We start from the raw sequence: 16,584 nt of genomic DNA, 5'->3' as shown, positions 1-16,584 counted from the left end.
TCCTCTGTACGGCTGTAGGAACTTATTATTAGGTTGGGGCAACCTAAAAAGAAACAAAAATAATAAGCCCTTGCCTGCACCACATGCATAAAACAGGCTTAATCCAATTTGAAGATAAAAGAAAAGGCCCGTGTAATGACCCACAGAACTCATGGCATCAACATAAGCTTGCCGCAGCTACGAAATATAATTCGGTTTCTTTTAAGGCGGAAGCCTTTAATGTCTCATCGTTGTAAGCAGCAGTTGTCGACAGAAAATGTCACGCTTTTCAATTGGTGCAAACGGTCGTGACGTCACAATGCGCGAATTTCAAACGGGGCCAATTGTACTTTGGCTAGTAACCATGCAACCAATTGAAGGGATCGTATAGTGATGCTCCAAGTAAGTGGGACTGATCTTAGTTAATTGCTTAATTACCCAATTAGCCTAATTAGCTTTACTAGTCAGGCCATATAAATAAATAAAACCGATTAAGAAATTGGTCGAGCTCAAGAATCGAACCCCGGTCTTCGGCGTGACAGACGAGCATGCTATCCACTCCGCCATGCCAGCTCGATGGTTTGGAATGAACAAAGGCGCGTCTAGTGAATAAGGTGTCTTCACTCACTCTCATCCTCCTCCATTCCCTTCCGGCGAGGTTTAGGTGTCCACCAACAAATGAGAGACAGATACATTTCCTTTCCTCAAAAACCAATTTACCGACGAGCGAGGCGTAGAACCGAATGGGCGATGGCGTTCTATGGACTCCTTGGCAGCGTTGCAAGACGCTGTCGCGTTCCACTCTTAGGGGCGAAGCTTAACATCTTAACCACACATCAGTGACCACACTTTAGGTCAAAAAAGTGCCCCCCCCCCCCCCCCCCCTGAATTTTGTGACACTGTTACTGCGTAATTTCCTTTCCTCAAATACAATTTTCATTTTCTTCATTACGGCTCCTCTTTATCTATCTTCTTTCACTCCCACTTCCTCCCTTCCTCTACGGTGCGGTTCAGGTGTCCACCGAGATGACAGAGAATTACTGCGCCATTTCCTTTCCTCAAAAAGCGTTGCGTTCAAAGGGCAAGGCATCGCGCCGAACGGGTGGTGGCGTTCCGTGGACTCCCTGGCAGCGCTACAACGCGCTGTCGCGTTCCACTCCTAAAGGCGAAGCTTAAGCGTCATTAATTAGCAGTTAATTAGTATTCAGGCATTAATCAGTAATTAACCATTAATTAGTGATTTGTCATCACTTAATAATTAGTATTCAATTACATGTGACGCCACCAGTGCCACAGAAACAGCGAAGGTGGTACGGAAAACGCTTCCGCCTCTACCCACTTTAGACAGTCAAAGTGCCCCCTGAATTTTTGTCACTCTTGATACACCCCCGCCTAGATAATAGGCAGCTAAAATTGCTACACTTTAAATAACAAATAGCAGTGGTATTAAAAAATTAAAATGTTGATTGGCGGCGAAGCTTTAAGCAGCGCACTTTCGCTCACTTACGCATCTCTCGAGTCCCTAACTGTCTGCTTAAGCGTTCCTTTGCTTCTAATAAGCAGAGCACAAAAGGTCAGTGAAGCCTGGCCCGCGATTAAGCGTGCCTGCTACTGTTCTACCGGAATTGTGTCAAACTGGCCACTTCAACTAGAGTGCAAGGCGTTTTATCACGTCGATGTAAGCAGAGTGAATCGTATGTGGGATGTCTAAAAAAATTCAAACCACAGTCCTTTCTTTCATGCCTACCAAAGGGGTGCTCAGGAAGATACCAGGCCTCTAAGATCTGATGTTAATCATAAGATGGGTGTCAGTAACTAGATGGTAATTAGTAACATGTCATCCGTGTTTATATATATATATATATATATATATATATATATATATATATATATATATATATATATATATATATATATATAGGAGAATCGATTCTCCTATATATATATATATAGGAGATATATATATATATATCACGATTCTCCTATATATATATATAGGAGAATCGTGAAGAGGAAAAGGGCACTCACCTCCGGGGCTGGTGGCACTACCATTTCTCCTCCTCCTCCTCCTCCTCCAGACGGAATATTCCGGTCTCCTTCTTTCATATCGGTGTCTGCAAAAATAAAAGATTACAAAAAATGTTTCTATTGGTACTGCCAGCAGCGAATTACCATTCTCGTTCTATTCGTTCGGCTGTTATGCCCATCCCTTTGACCATCAAAGCGGAGTGCACTGCACCCGTCTGCATTATTCATTCCTACTGGTGTGACACAAATCCGCGTTGTTATTTATATACGACGCGTTTAATGTCGAGAAATATGTAGTCCGTTGCTGTCTTGCGTCATCGCTACGAAAAAAAAGTCAATATTGACTAGCAGATTACAGTATTAAAATAAAAAATGAGGTGTAAACAAACGCTTAGCTGTCTTCAGCTAGATTAAGAAAGCATCACTCCATGCAGAAGCACTTATTGCTGTTAAAAATAGTATACTCGCTTATTTGGGAACAAACAAATATAGAAAGAACTAAGGTGGTATGTTCCTTGTAACGGCGCAGCCCTTTGGAACTTCTATCAAGTTGAGTTAATTGTTAATCACGGCTTTCGGTTAATTTCGCTAGATTGTTTAGAGCAGCAGCGAGCTCTACTAGCGGAAGCACTGACACTGCGCTTTCGTCTAACACGCCCTTTCTTTTTCGCGTTACATTATATTAGAGAGTTTTAGTATAGCGTACGTAGACATACGTAAAGGCGTAGCGAACGCTCTAAAATAGCGTCATTCATACTGCGCATGCGCCAAACGCTACTTCAAACCGAGGTTTCACGTACGTTCGCGTTATGTACGCTATTTTTCAAATTTAGCGTGCGTGCTCTTGCGTAAGCCAGGAAAAATAGCGTTGTCAACATGGCGGCGCCCACGTCGCCCGCTTCGGAGAGAAATTGTCATTGTTATTGGGCTTTTAGGCATAATGATTGTCCTTAAATGGAACAGGTGATACTCGCTTTGCTTCCTCTCGACGACAGCAGAACGAATGAGTGATAAACTTGCCCTATTTTCGAATCTGTGTAACGATTCCGTCGTTGCTAACCCTAACAAAACACCGCCGACTGTGGATTGGCTTGATCTGGATTTTTACGCCGAGGTAGTCAAAGCCTGGCCAAAAGTAGCCGTTTCGCCGGTCAGCTGGCCCACGACGGATCGTGGCTGGTCCGCCGCAGTCCTCGTAGCACGTGTTGGTGCTGACATCGTCGCAGTGCTCGTAGCCCGTGTTGGTGCTGACATTGTCGCCGTGCTCGTAGTACGACTCGTTCGGGGACGCCATGCAACCGGCTATCTACGTGATACGACTTGAATAAGCTTGGTGAATGCCTTGGCTAAGCGCGAAAAATATGACTCAAATTTTTTTACGTAGTGAACCAGGTTCCGCCACTGCGGCCTTGACTATCGTGGCGTTCGGGTTGTTGTACGGTAAACTTGCGACTTCCACAGTAACCTCTAGCTAAATGCTTGCGTATAACTAAAGTAAGCGCTCATACACTGTACTAAAAGTCTCTATTAGGACGCCTGCACCCTGACCTCCGTTAGGCGCCAGGACCTGACTTTCCTTTGCTCCTCGTTTTGAAAGAAAGGATATCTGTAAGCCACTGAAGCAGGCTCTATGTATAAGTAGAATCTAGAGCTACCCCACAACACCTAACAGCAAGCTAATTGAAGCTGTTGATTTTACGCTGTCTATTTTTCAAATTTTTGTACATATCGGTTCCCGGCTTATAATAACATCGCAACTCACCCTTGATTAGTGTTGTGCTGACCAGGAAGATGGTAATTATGAGAATCCCTGCCAGGCCTATACAGATAGTTACGATTATCCAAGCCTTCTTGGAGTCGTCGCTAGACATGCACGCGCAAAAAGAGAAGCAGGACGCATTATCACATCTGCCTGCGCTTTTTACAGTACTTTCAAGATTACACTGTACTGTTCAGAATAGCTGAAAGGCACTGACGCCTTCGTTCTTTCCGCCCATGGCTGCCACACATCAAAAAGTGGAGTCCCGACGCAGTACAAGTTTCGTCACTGTCGAGTTGATGCAAACATAAATATGTTCAAGTTCTCGTTTGAGAAGTACCTCCAGACTTATTCTAAGGCTATGAATTACCATCTTCAATAAAGGAAATATTAAGCTGAAGCACTCTCCTCAGGGTAATTCCTACCATAGCTATAATGTTTTCAGAACTTCTGCCTAAACAAAGTAAAAAAGTGGTCAGTGCAGTGCAATACAGATCTGAAATCAATCTTTTTTCGCACATTTGTCAATGAATTCGACTAACGTTCCAGTATGCTTATAACAAACTTCGAGCACAACTATCAATGCTGTAGCCTACAGCACCACACCTATGCGTTGCATGTTAACGTAATGCGAAAAAGGTTCTTCCCTGCGTTAAGCTAATATATGCTCTCGCAGCACTCAAATCTTTTTATATAGTGTTTCATTTACACACAGTGAAAGCCTGATTGAGGTCAATGACGTGGGAAAAGGGGAAAAATAAGCGAAATGGCAATACAGAATAACGCGACAGAAGTAAGGGATTAGTAATGCCTACATAAAACGTTTAATATTAGTCTAGAAGTGCGCCTCAAGTTTTATATAAATATCCAAAATTGCGTTGAAGAAAATAACATGGGCTTATCCAGCAGTTATCAGCGAAATGATACAGCGTTCAAGCAAGACTGAAGTCGGAAAAAGAAGTATGAAAAATTTAGCTAATGGTTTGCAGAGTACGCTGATAACAAAATAACGACGCGTTGTTTTACTTCAAAATTTATAACATAAACATGTTTAGTGCTTTAGTCGTGTTTCAATGACTAGACGTTAGGAGCAAAAAAAATCAACACTTACGCAGGTACCTCTGTAAAGTAATGCCAAAGTTAGCTCGGGGTTAATGCCGCTGAGCTCAGAAAGATCCGTCGCTTGTTCTCCTAACGCATATCCACAGCGCGTGAGCAAAGCTCGAATAATTTTAGTGAGTACACAGTCATTTAGTTCCACAACGTCCTCTTAAACGACAACACTTAACGCTTAAACGACACTGCGACAAACACGAGGACAGAACAATAACACATATCGCGCCGCCTTCTCAGGCGTCTATTCGAAACAGGATACGTCCCTGAAGGCCATAGCGGGATCTACGGAGCCTCCCCCAGACCTGCACCCCATGAAAAAACCGGTCGCAAGGTCGGGGAGCGCTGTACCGAAGATATTATCGACGCATTCGCGACACATTAGTCCTGCAAAAGAGCCCGGGGATGAGGTTGTTGCACGCTACTCGCGACAATAAGCTTGCACTGCAATGACGGCCGATGGCTATGCGTCCCACAACTACTGCTACTAGATGCACCTGACTACTCCAAGCCACCGGGTTCGCCTTCCCTCAGGAAGGCAGGAGAGCGCGACAGTTGACGCTACTCCTCCAGCTCCGCGTCACATTGCACAAAGCATGCCGTCAGACTACGCTGACAGCACGGTTAACCCTAGAATGTTCTTCATGCACATATAGCAGTGCTTCGGCAGGCACGGCCCACCAACTCACAACTGGCTTCAGTCTCTATTCTAGCCAATGAACCACACAAAACCCCTTCAGCTTTTACAGAAGCAAAAAAAAGCTTCAATAGACAAAAGACTTTTACAAAACGCACATACCACCACCATTTTGTTCCTCACATCACATGTGACCTTTTCGCGGTGGAACCACGTGCATGCTATTTTCTGCCGCACTATAAAGCCTGAGATCACACGTCATCTAGCAAGTACATGGAACCGTGCGCTTACCTTGTGTTAGCCTCGAGGCAGATTCCATGGCTATGTGAGGAGGGCAACATATTTGTCAAAAAAGAAACGGACAAACATAGGCACATCCAGCAACACGGCACTCGTAACATTTCACTTACAGGAGGGCGGCATAAGGTTGGGATCCTCAAAGCCGAGGTCGTCCCCATACTGAGGGTAGCCCTCCTGCGGAACTGCATAGGGATCAGCTGCAGTAAAAGAACAAACAGAACACATTGCCATATCATTTATTTTCTTTTCAGATGCTTATCACGAGCACGAGTCCACGTCAGTAAAAAATCAGGCAGTTCAACGTAAACACAAAATCTCCACATGTCAATATAAAATTGAAAAGTGACAGAACATTTTTAGAAACTTGAGAATCCAAGAATTCTGAACAAAAGTATTTCTAAATTGGAAACCGTTTATGAGCGCAATTTTTTCCTATAAAGCAAGATTTAACTAAGACAATGGATATCCCCGCATATTACTCGCCAGCAGTCTTGTGTTTTTCTTTCTATCAACGTCTTTGCAATCATCAAAAGCGTTCAGTATTGCTTTTCTATGGCGGTCTTAACGGTTCAATGTGACCAATGGAAAACTTTAAAAGAAATATTTGGCAACATATCAAAAGAATGGACCATTAACATAAATATTTCCATAAAAATGTCTTACAACTTCGCAATTTTCACAATTTTTGTCCCAGAACGTTGGACACGAATCAGGATGAAACCACTGTTTAAACTAAAGCGCCTAGAACAGCTCGATATCAAAATGAATCTAGTTCATATTCCCCTTTTCGCGAACTAGTTTGTGCTCTGGCAATGACGTAGTTGGACACCCAAGCTCCGCCGCGCCAGGAGGCAGTGGCGGCCCGTTACAAATGGTAGGACCACCATCATCATCACTATCACAATTTCAGGTTTGAAACTTCGTATAACTTGTCGGCATAGTGGCGTCTTTAGGTGACATGCTCGCTACTGACAATATAAGGGCCTCTGTCATGCTGTATTTTTTCGACGATTTGTTTCGGGCAAGTTTCATTGCTTGAATTAAAATGACCGGCGGTTTAGCATTACCACGCACGAAATATTGTGCGAAAGCATGGTTTTGAAACGAAAGCTTCCCTGCAGAACCTCGGGCTTCAATAGCGGACCTGTAAAATTTGACCTATAGCTGTGTTCGATATAAAACCATTTGAAAGAAAACAGAAATTGAATCGACATTCATGACTGAGAGTCGAACCCGCGGCTGCGTGAACAGACCTCCTTTAAGGGCCTCTCAGCGAGACCACTAGGCTATCGCCGCAGCCAACATGTTAAACTGCACCACACTCTCGCGCTCTTCATTGGAGAGCCTCGTCTTCATCAACTTCCATCTGCTCCGCTCCGCGGCACTGCCTGCTCACCGTCGTCTTCTACGTAGCACAAATCCGTGTTTTCACTGAGATTCGAATGCAGTAAATATTATCTAGTTTTTTGCAGGTAAACACCATCGCAATATACCTCAAAGTGCGACTGAGGTGTCCTCTGACGGGAGGCCGGCCCCACGAATCCAGACGCTAATTCCGAGGCTCCCCTGACCTTTACAGAAGTGTCCAACCTCCACAGAGAGACGAAATGCCAATTCTCGCCTCTCCACCCAGACTTAACCCGAGCGCAAGCCACCAAACTCCGCAGGTTAGAGACTCACCCGATCCATAGACATTCTAGACTATCGCTCATCAGAGACTGGGAATACGATCCCGCCTGCCAAAATTATTACGTTTATAGTGATTTTAACGTCCCAAAGCAACTCTGGCTATGAGGGACGCCGTAGTGAAGGGGTCCGGAACTTTCGACCACCTTAAGTTATTTAACAAGCACTGACATGGCACAGAACACGGGCCTCGAGAATTTCGCCTTCAACGAAAATCGGCCGCTGCGGCCAGAATTGAACCCGCGTCAAAATGCTAACCAGGGGTAAAGCAGCACCCAGGTGCATATCGTCTGAGGTTGTGAGGCAAACCCGCCTCCACGAGCCTTACAGCCAGCTCCCTCCGAGGAGGGATGGAGCAAAATCCTCTGAAGGCTGCAGTCAAGACCACCCAACTGGCACTAGTTTCGTGGGCTCCGGAAGTCGCCCCCACCAGGGGGCCACTCAGGCCAACTTACTTTAATCTCGGCACTCTATGGCAATAAAGTTGTTTCTGTCTCTCTCACCCAGGGGAAACAATTATATGAGCATTTCCTTTCCTCAAAGTGAACTGAGTCTAAACCTTGCGATGGTTTTTAGAAAAGGAAACAGGCATAATTATTCGCGCGGAAGATGGAAGTTGATGACGCACTGGAGTTTAACACAAGCCGTGTTCGACTCGCAAGGTCTTGCGCAGCTGTCTTCGAAGCTGATTTGTACCCGCGTCATCGGGTTCGACTCCCGGTTGTGCATACTGATGTGATTTCTTCTGCTGCCTCTTTTTTCTGCGCTCCCAAGGGGAACATACAAAACGATTTTGAGAGGCTGTGTATCACCGGATTAGTGATTTAGCTTTAAAATGATTGCTGCATTTGCTTCTCTGTCTACCTCACAACCAGGCCGTATACATGTAGCTTGTGTCGCAGCACTTTCAGACAATGCACCTAAAATGAGACTTCTGTACCTCAACGCATCACAGTCTTGGAACGTGACGTCTGACAATGCAGCCAATATTTCTTCGAATTTAGCAAGGAGAGCCATCAGACATTACTCTCTACGCTTAACGCTCCAGACATGCATTTACTGGCAGCCCAAGAGGAAACTTCAGGGGTGGACAGCCTTTCTTATAATGCGCTGGTATCTCGCCAGCAAGAGTCTCTCTAGGTCAACGAGGTTGCGTGGATCGTAAATAAAAATCGTAAGTGTACCTCAAGAATCGCCAGCGTGGCTATTCGTGTAAGTTTGCCTATGGAGGAGCGGTAAAAACCAGTCAAAGATCGCCCAGTGAACAGGAGTACGGAAACTCATACCGCATGGTCTAGAGTACAAACTTATATTAAGTAGTCAAAACGGCGGACCTTAGAGGAAAACAGATAAAGCAGCTGAAATGCATTGCGAACCGAAATGAACCCCTGTCCTTTTAAATAAGCCTTAATTGCCACACAGCTGTATGAGGGAAGCACAGATTAGAACCGTTTCTCAATATCCATAAATATTGTAGAAGCGCCATTTGTCATATTCGTTTCCAGAGATCGAAGCGCACAGGCTGACCCATAAATCAGGAACATCTCATCTGTCTCCAGGAGTGCTCAATCGGCACAGCAGACGCATGCTCACACGACGCTGACACAAGTGTTCAGCATGACTCAGAAAGCTAAGTAAAGGTCAAATTTCTTGTGTGTTTTTTTTTTCAAGCGAAAAACTTCTTTGAAGGGCAGTTCGATGTGAAAACATTGAAAGATTCAGCAGCTTTTGCAGGCTACATTTTGCATTTACGAGGTTAGTCTCGTGGCAACAACACACAAAATAGCCAAGCAATTTTGCTTCCTCCAGAGGTATTTTCGTAGAGAAAGCACGGCTTGCAGCGTAACGTCATCAGGTAGCTTCCGCGACAGCTGGACAACGTATAGCAGCAAGATTCTTTGAAGGCTTCCTGTACGGCGCCTGAGATTCAAAGCCTTCAACCAGGTATGCTATAGCTTGTACCTCCGCTGTATCGTTACGTGTTGGCACAATGTTACTCTTCCTCAGTTGCTGGGAAAAAAAACTTTTTAAAAGCAGGTCGTGAACTTAGAGGCTTCCGGCTCAGCGGGTTTTGAAAACGCATTTAGCATCTCTATCGACAACTTTCTTAACAGTTCATATTTTTTTTATCTTCGAGAGTTCGATTGAGAGCTGTATGTAGATGAAACTTTTCTTCAAAATATGAACTACGCATTGTATTTTTTATAGCTGATATTCATTGCGATGCCTTGAAAAGTTGTGAATGCACCTTCTGAGGCAATCTTTTGGACATTTGGATACCGGTGCTCACAACGTAATTATACTGTACACTTTCAGACAATGCAGCACCTTCAGCTGACTGTTTCAGCACAACTAAACAAGTGTGCCTCACCTCACAATTTCAGACCTCCCGGAATGAGCCACTTTAGTTACGCAGAGCTTTCAAATTTGACTGGAATTCCCGCAAAGACCACCTCTACATAACCGATGCACTCCAATATGCCCACCGAAATAAATTCAGGGTCCTTTTAACAGGAAAGAGAAATCCTTAAACTTGCTTTGAGTAACCAGGTGAGAAAAATATAGGAAAAGCACGTGTTCGTTTACTTTTTTTTTGTAATTATGTCTTTCTTCAGTTCACTTCTTTACCGCAAAAGCGGCGATCGCTTATTGTTTTCTAAGTGTCCCTTTTGCTGTTATCCGCACTTTCACCATGTTCTGTCGTAGCTGTGTTTTGTTATGTTTTAAGACTGGTTCACATGCAAGCGATTGAGCGGCGCGTAGCCGCAAAAATTTCCAACGTGGATCTTCGACGCCCAGCATCGCGACGACTCAAAACAGGTTTTTCCGCCGCGGCGGCAGGATTCGCTGGCATTTTCGCTTGCATGTGAAACAGTCTTTATGCTGGTAGATCTTGTGTAATTTTTCTCGAATGCAAATGGCGTAGCCGACGTCACCACCAGTCATCAACCTCGCCTTACGTCTCCATACAAATCTGAAAAAAGACACACTTCGAAAGCCCCAGCTGCACGCACCCATACACAGGCCATCGCCTCAATGTAACATTCATGACGTCGAAGCGATGGTGACCGCAAGGCGGAAGAACAAGATTACGTTCCAAATCCAGGGACCGTATTCTATAAGCTGTTCATTTTCGGTTGTCCATTTTGTGTCCATTCGGTGTTCTGTCAGTGGTCACTCAGATATACCCGCGGCTTTCAGGAGTGTCTGGCAAGCGACCCAGCCATTGAATAATTGGCGACCGGACCTGACCACTGGCTACCTTTGGTTGCGATATGCAGCCGATGCTGAGGTGCAGTCGCTAGCCACCCTATGTCCAGGACGCTTGTCAAGGGACTCGTCAAAGCCGCGGGTATATCTGAGCGACCACTGACAGAGGACCTGATGGAAATTGGCTGCTCAGCCCAAGAAGCCCTTATCACGGTCGCGGCGGCCGCATTTTGTCCAGTGCGCAATGCAGGTTACGCCCCTGTGGCATGCGTTTTTAGTGCTCGTTAAAGAACCGCCGGAAGTCAAAACTACACCGCAGCCGACCACTGCAGCATCTCCCACAGCCCTCAAGCAAGTTAGACGCGTCAAACCCCGCTTGCCACATCTAAAGGATAAAATACGTCCTAAACGACACATCAGGCGGCAAACGCAGACCGCGGCCAGCTTACAAGGCGTCCTCACTACAAATGCGAAGCCCAGCATCGCCCCAGCAGTGTTGGACATCTTGCTAGAAACAAATATTTTTTTCTGATACTCTTTCGCAAATTTTGTGGCAACGTTCAGCAGCCACGCGGTCTCGTCCAGCGTCGCAGGGGAATACAGCTGCACGTTACCACTTTTCAGTCGCGTGCGTAGACCCTAAAATCCTCATGCGCAGCGCCGTCTCAAAACAAGCTCCACAAACATAGAAAGCACTGCACTCTACACAAAAAGGAGTAAAAAGGAAGAAAGCTATCTTGTAGCGCACTTTCCTTTTATAGAAGAGAGTGCGATAGTAAACACCTTACTCCCCTTTTTACTCCCATATAGGCATATTCTTGTTTAGAATGTAAAGCTGAGGCAGCCGAGCGGCTGCTGACCCGAAAGACGCGGGTGCGATGCCGGCCGCGGCGGTTGAATTTCTTAGGAGGAGAAATTCTAGAGGCTCGTATACTGTGCGATGTCAGTGCACGTTAAAGAACCCCAGGTGGTCGAAATTTCCGGAGCCCTCCACTACGGCGTCTCTCATAGCGTGAGTCGCTTTGGGACGTTAAACCCCATAAAACCAAACCAAACCATGAAACCAAACTGAAGCTGAGGCGCGTGCAAGAGCTAGCCTTCCACTCCCCTTTCCAGAACACTCTAACGGCGCTCCTGACCTTATCGGGCATGTACATTCTTATGGGCTATGTTTAACTCCTAATGTCTTCAAAGGCTATGTCCTGATCGCCGGGCATCGATGATAGTCGTAAATTCCCAACAGAGCTCGCCGTTCAAGCGCTCCTGACAAATGCGTCGGCGACTGTACATTCAACAGGGGTATAGCACCAGACTGACCAAATCCAATACATACTAACATCTTTACCAGCAGCTAAAAGAAATTTTCGGTCAATGTGCAATGTGTTCTTTCTGGCCGCAATAGCTGACGAAACTAGAACGGCTCTAGAATCGAAAGGCTACACCATGTTGCTCCGTTCCTGTTGCTTGCCGGCCGGCTACATACTGCAGTGCACGTTTCCACACGTCTTAAAATCGAATTCGCAGGAAAGCCGGCATTACGAAGCTCTCATCTCAGACACAATCCGAGCTTGCTCGAGTATAGACCAGTTCTCAGTGACCCTATCGGCTTTGCAAAAAAGGCATACGGTCGTTTAGCGAAAGGCACGACACTTACCCATTGTTTAGACACGTGAAGGCGGGAAACACAGAGAAAACGCCTAGAACTGGGAGAAGGTCGACCTCTGTGGACGCAAGAAAAACGCCGCGATAGCCTGAGGTTCTCGTCCCGCTTTGCTCGTGCAGCCAGATATGCGTGCAGGTGGGGATCTTCAGCTTCTTTCACTATAACAAAATATTGCTGAAACACTCTCAATTTCCTGCTTACGTGAAACACGTGACATTGAGGACATTCACTAAACTGATGTTGTATCAAAACTCACTGGACTGCAGTGAGCTTTACTACATTCAGTGCATGGAACTTTATCATTCTGAAACCACTGGTCCCCTTAAGGGTAACGGAGTGGATTCCAAGAGAAGGCAAGTGTAGCAGGGGGTGCCAGAAAGTTAGGTGGGCGGATGGGATCAAGAAGTTCGCGGGATTATGGTGGCCGCAGCTGGCAAAAGACATGGTTAATTGGAGATGCATGGGAGAGGCCTTCGCCCTGCGGTGGACGTAGTCAGGCTGATGATGATGATGCTGAAAATATCAAACCTTGTGGCTGAGACCTAAACAAGACATTACAAAAAAAAAATTGCCCTACACTCGTTGTCATTTTTCATATCTTATGTTGCCCACACAGTGCTCCACAAATGAATTTGCTTCACTTTTGCGCGTAACAATTTTTCTATACTTTCGTTCGTCTTCTTTTGCGACAGTAACACAAAAGCGAGGAGGGAGCGTCCGGCGACAGCCTTGAAACCGAGTCTTAAACAAGTAAAGATATAACGAAAAAAAAAAGAGAGTTTGTGCTCCCGTGATCACGCCACGTGATAGCGTGCGGTAAAATCTAGCCCCGCTGCGCGCGCACATGCGCGGAAGAGAGCGGCAAACTGACTGTAGATCAACCTCCTTGCTGTAGACGCCCCGCGCCACAAGCCGCGCATACGCGCGCACTAAAACGTACCAGAACCAAAACATAAAGGACTGACTGGGACAGCGAAAAACTGAGGGAGAAAACGGCTTCATAAACACTCTGCTTGCGAACGCTGGCCGCGTGACGTAATGCTCCCTTCTTAGTTGTTTTTTTTTTTTCTCCATGAAAGCACCTGTCCTGCCTGGGCCCTGTTCCGGTCCGCCGCGCTCAACACACAAACAAAATAAACGTTTTTCCACTACCGTATCCTCAAGCAAAGCTTCGCTGTGACCAGCATTTTCTTTTTCTTCCTGGCCCTTTACAACTCCTCAAAAACATCTTAAAATCTGCGGCATCGTTATTCATGTTCTTTTTATGCTCCAGAAGCTTTGCTGCAGGCATATGCTTCACCGCGGGCGTTTACGACCGGCTACGTTGTGTAGAAGCAGCTGGTTTTGTGGCACGAAGCAAAAGGTTTCCTGACACATTCTCCTATTCATACGTCTACGCCTGAAGCACCTCGAGCACGTGCTTCATACGCTCATACGCCGTAATTTTCGTCGGGCCCGTTGCTTTTTCTGAAGTCAGCAGGCGCTTCATGTTCACTGCGCGTGTTCATCAAAAAAAAAAGCATGTCCGAAATTTCGGAACAAATTTTAACAAATTGTACAATACTTTGGGGAAATATTGAAGGCAATGGTCCATTCTTCTGATATGCAGCATAATCTTTCTCCTAAAGTGTTTCCATCGATCGCATCGAACAGTTAAGACTCCCATAGAAAAGCAACTGGGAATGCCATTGACGATAGAGAAAAACGTTAATAGAAAAAAAATTCAAGACTGCCATACGCTGATCTGCGGTATATTGATTGTTGTAGTGAAACCTCGCATCATATGAAAAAATTGCGTTCATAAAACGTTTCCCATTCAAAAATGCTTTTGTTCAGAACTGTTGGGTATGTGCTGCACACAAACGACTTGTATAACGGCATTTGCTATCGACTGTTAAATTCATGTCGTTAGAGACTTATTTCCTGCTTTATTTTTTGCCGCGCAATGAGGGCGAGCATTCACCAAATAGCCGAAACCAAAATTATGATTCGGGTAATGCCCTTTTTAAAAGCCGGTGTTGGTCATAATGGCAAAAAAAGCATGTTCGGAGGGAAACTTACAGGTTTTTCAAAAGCTACCAACAATTCCCCAAGCTGTTTGTGCGGAAAATATTCTCAGTCTATCTCGCCACGGAGAGAAAATGGTCCAATCATGAAATCATTTGCACAAAAGGTGCAGTGCATTCTAGCACGCCTCATAGATGGTGGTACCCGCACTCGAGTGTTGGAACCTGCGAAATCAGGAACTTTTTTTCCTTGGCTCTTTGTAGGTATCGTGACAGAACTCTGCTACCTTCGCCGCGTTTGGTGCGTGGAGACCCACGTGTACAGCGCGGGTATCTTAAAAATTGTGAGGACACTTTGCAACTAAAGTGTTGAGAGGTGAAAGCCGAGTACACTATGCCGTGACGAGTTCCGGTAGATGTGACGTCACACCGTTTCCGTGGCTATATCGATACCCAAATTGTACATCTTTCGAAGATCTTAAGTGTTAATTACGCTTAATTACATACTTTCCGTCTAATTTGACACAAATCCGACGTTTTTCCGACCATTATGTGACAATTTTCACTATGCCGTGACGAGTTCCGGTAGATATGACGTCACACCGTTCCCGTGGCTACATCGGCGACCGCGGTATTTCGACGCAATTTCGACATTTTTTACTATAATTTATTAACTTATAACTCTACAGTCACCAAACGTGGCTTCTAGGTTGATTTTTTCCATTTCTACCTGCAGCAGCCATTCGTTTTCTCCTATCTTCTTTAGTTTCCGAGTTAACACGATTTAAACGCTACCAAAGGTGTGACACCCTCTGCTAACGGACGACAGTATGAGCCATTGAAGGCTTTCGCCTTAAAAGAGGTGGCGCCGTGGTCGAGGTCCAGGACTACAATGCGTCCACGTGGCAGTAGACAGAGGGGAGACGGCAGCGTCCGGCCGAGGCGAAGGCCCCAGCCGTCTGTGTAGAATGTGCTGGCGTGAGCACGTGTCTCCGGCACGCGACCACTATAGGCCACGCTGGCCGATGCAGTCGCTTTAAGTGGCGCTGCGTTCAGCCACTTCTTCGTTCGTTTAGGCAGCGCGTTAAGCAGCTGGGAGCTGTGTGATTCGATATTTTGTACAGCAATTTGTTTAGCGGAAGACGTGTATTCTTCCTGTTCATTTTAGGATGCGTAAATACAATTCGCGACGTTTTTGAGGTGTGCGCAAACCAACATTTACAAAGATACGAATTCCTCATCATTAATATACGGTTGCTTAAAACGCTATGAAGCACGTCAACGTCGACGCTCAGAGAATTTTCTGCTCTAAAATAGCTCATTACAACCTCGTCTTAATCTCCCCATAGTATAAATCCACGTGTCATTAGCGACTTAAAAAGGCATCAGTAAATAGTAACAATATTACACTGTGCGGAAATACAAGCATTATCACCTAGATGCATCTCGTTTATTTATTTTCGACTCTCAAACCGATGTAACCGTGAATAATTTTAACACGGTATCGTTAAGAAGCTCGTGTGGCGGAAACTCCCGTGTCGCCGCCGGCAAAATCCACGAAAAATCTCCCAGCCCTCATAAATATGGTCTATAGACAGTCTATAGACTTATTATTGACTCTATTGACTTCCTATATATATATTGATTTTTGTCTATTCATAGTCTATAGAATGTCTATAGACAAAAGTCTACCAAAAGTGTATGGCCATAAATCAATACATTGTCCATAGACTGTCTATGGCATTTGTATTGATTTATGGCCATACACTTTTGGTAGACTTTTGTCTATAGAATCTCTATAGACAAAAGTCTACCAAAAGTGTATGGCCATAAATCAATATATTGTCCATAGACTGTCTATGGCATTTGTATTGCCTATAGACTTTTGTCTAGTGACAGTGTATAGAGTTTTTAGACCGAAGTATATAGACACTCTATATAGACTGTCTAAAACTTCTTTTGTAAGGAGAGAAGCAACATGGGAGGCAGGTGGGCAACCTAGGTCGCGCAACCTTGTGTCCCCTTAAGACCTTCCCACCGGATTGTGAGGAAACTCGGCACTGTTGCACGTGGCAGTTAAATTAACGACTGGTCGCTGGAGGTTCCTCGGCAAGAGCAACCTGAGTGGCACAAGCCCCGCTGGTGGAAGCGCCTTCCATCTCAGGGCAGTGGCGGATCCCTTAACGCCTGCGCCTTTGTGGAA

The sequence above is a fragment of the Amblyomma mixtum genome, chromosome 8 (genome assembly GCF_055824585.1).
Source record: "Amblyomma mixtum isolate Tamu chromosome 8, ASM5582458v1, whole genome shotgun sequence".
NCBI classification, from domain to species: domain Eukaryota; kingdom Metazoa; phylum Arthropoda; class Arachnida; order Ixodida; family Ixodidae; genus Amblyomma; species Amblyomma mixtum.
Note: the sequence above shows the minus strand (reverse complement) of the source record.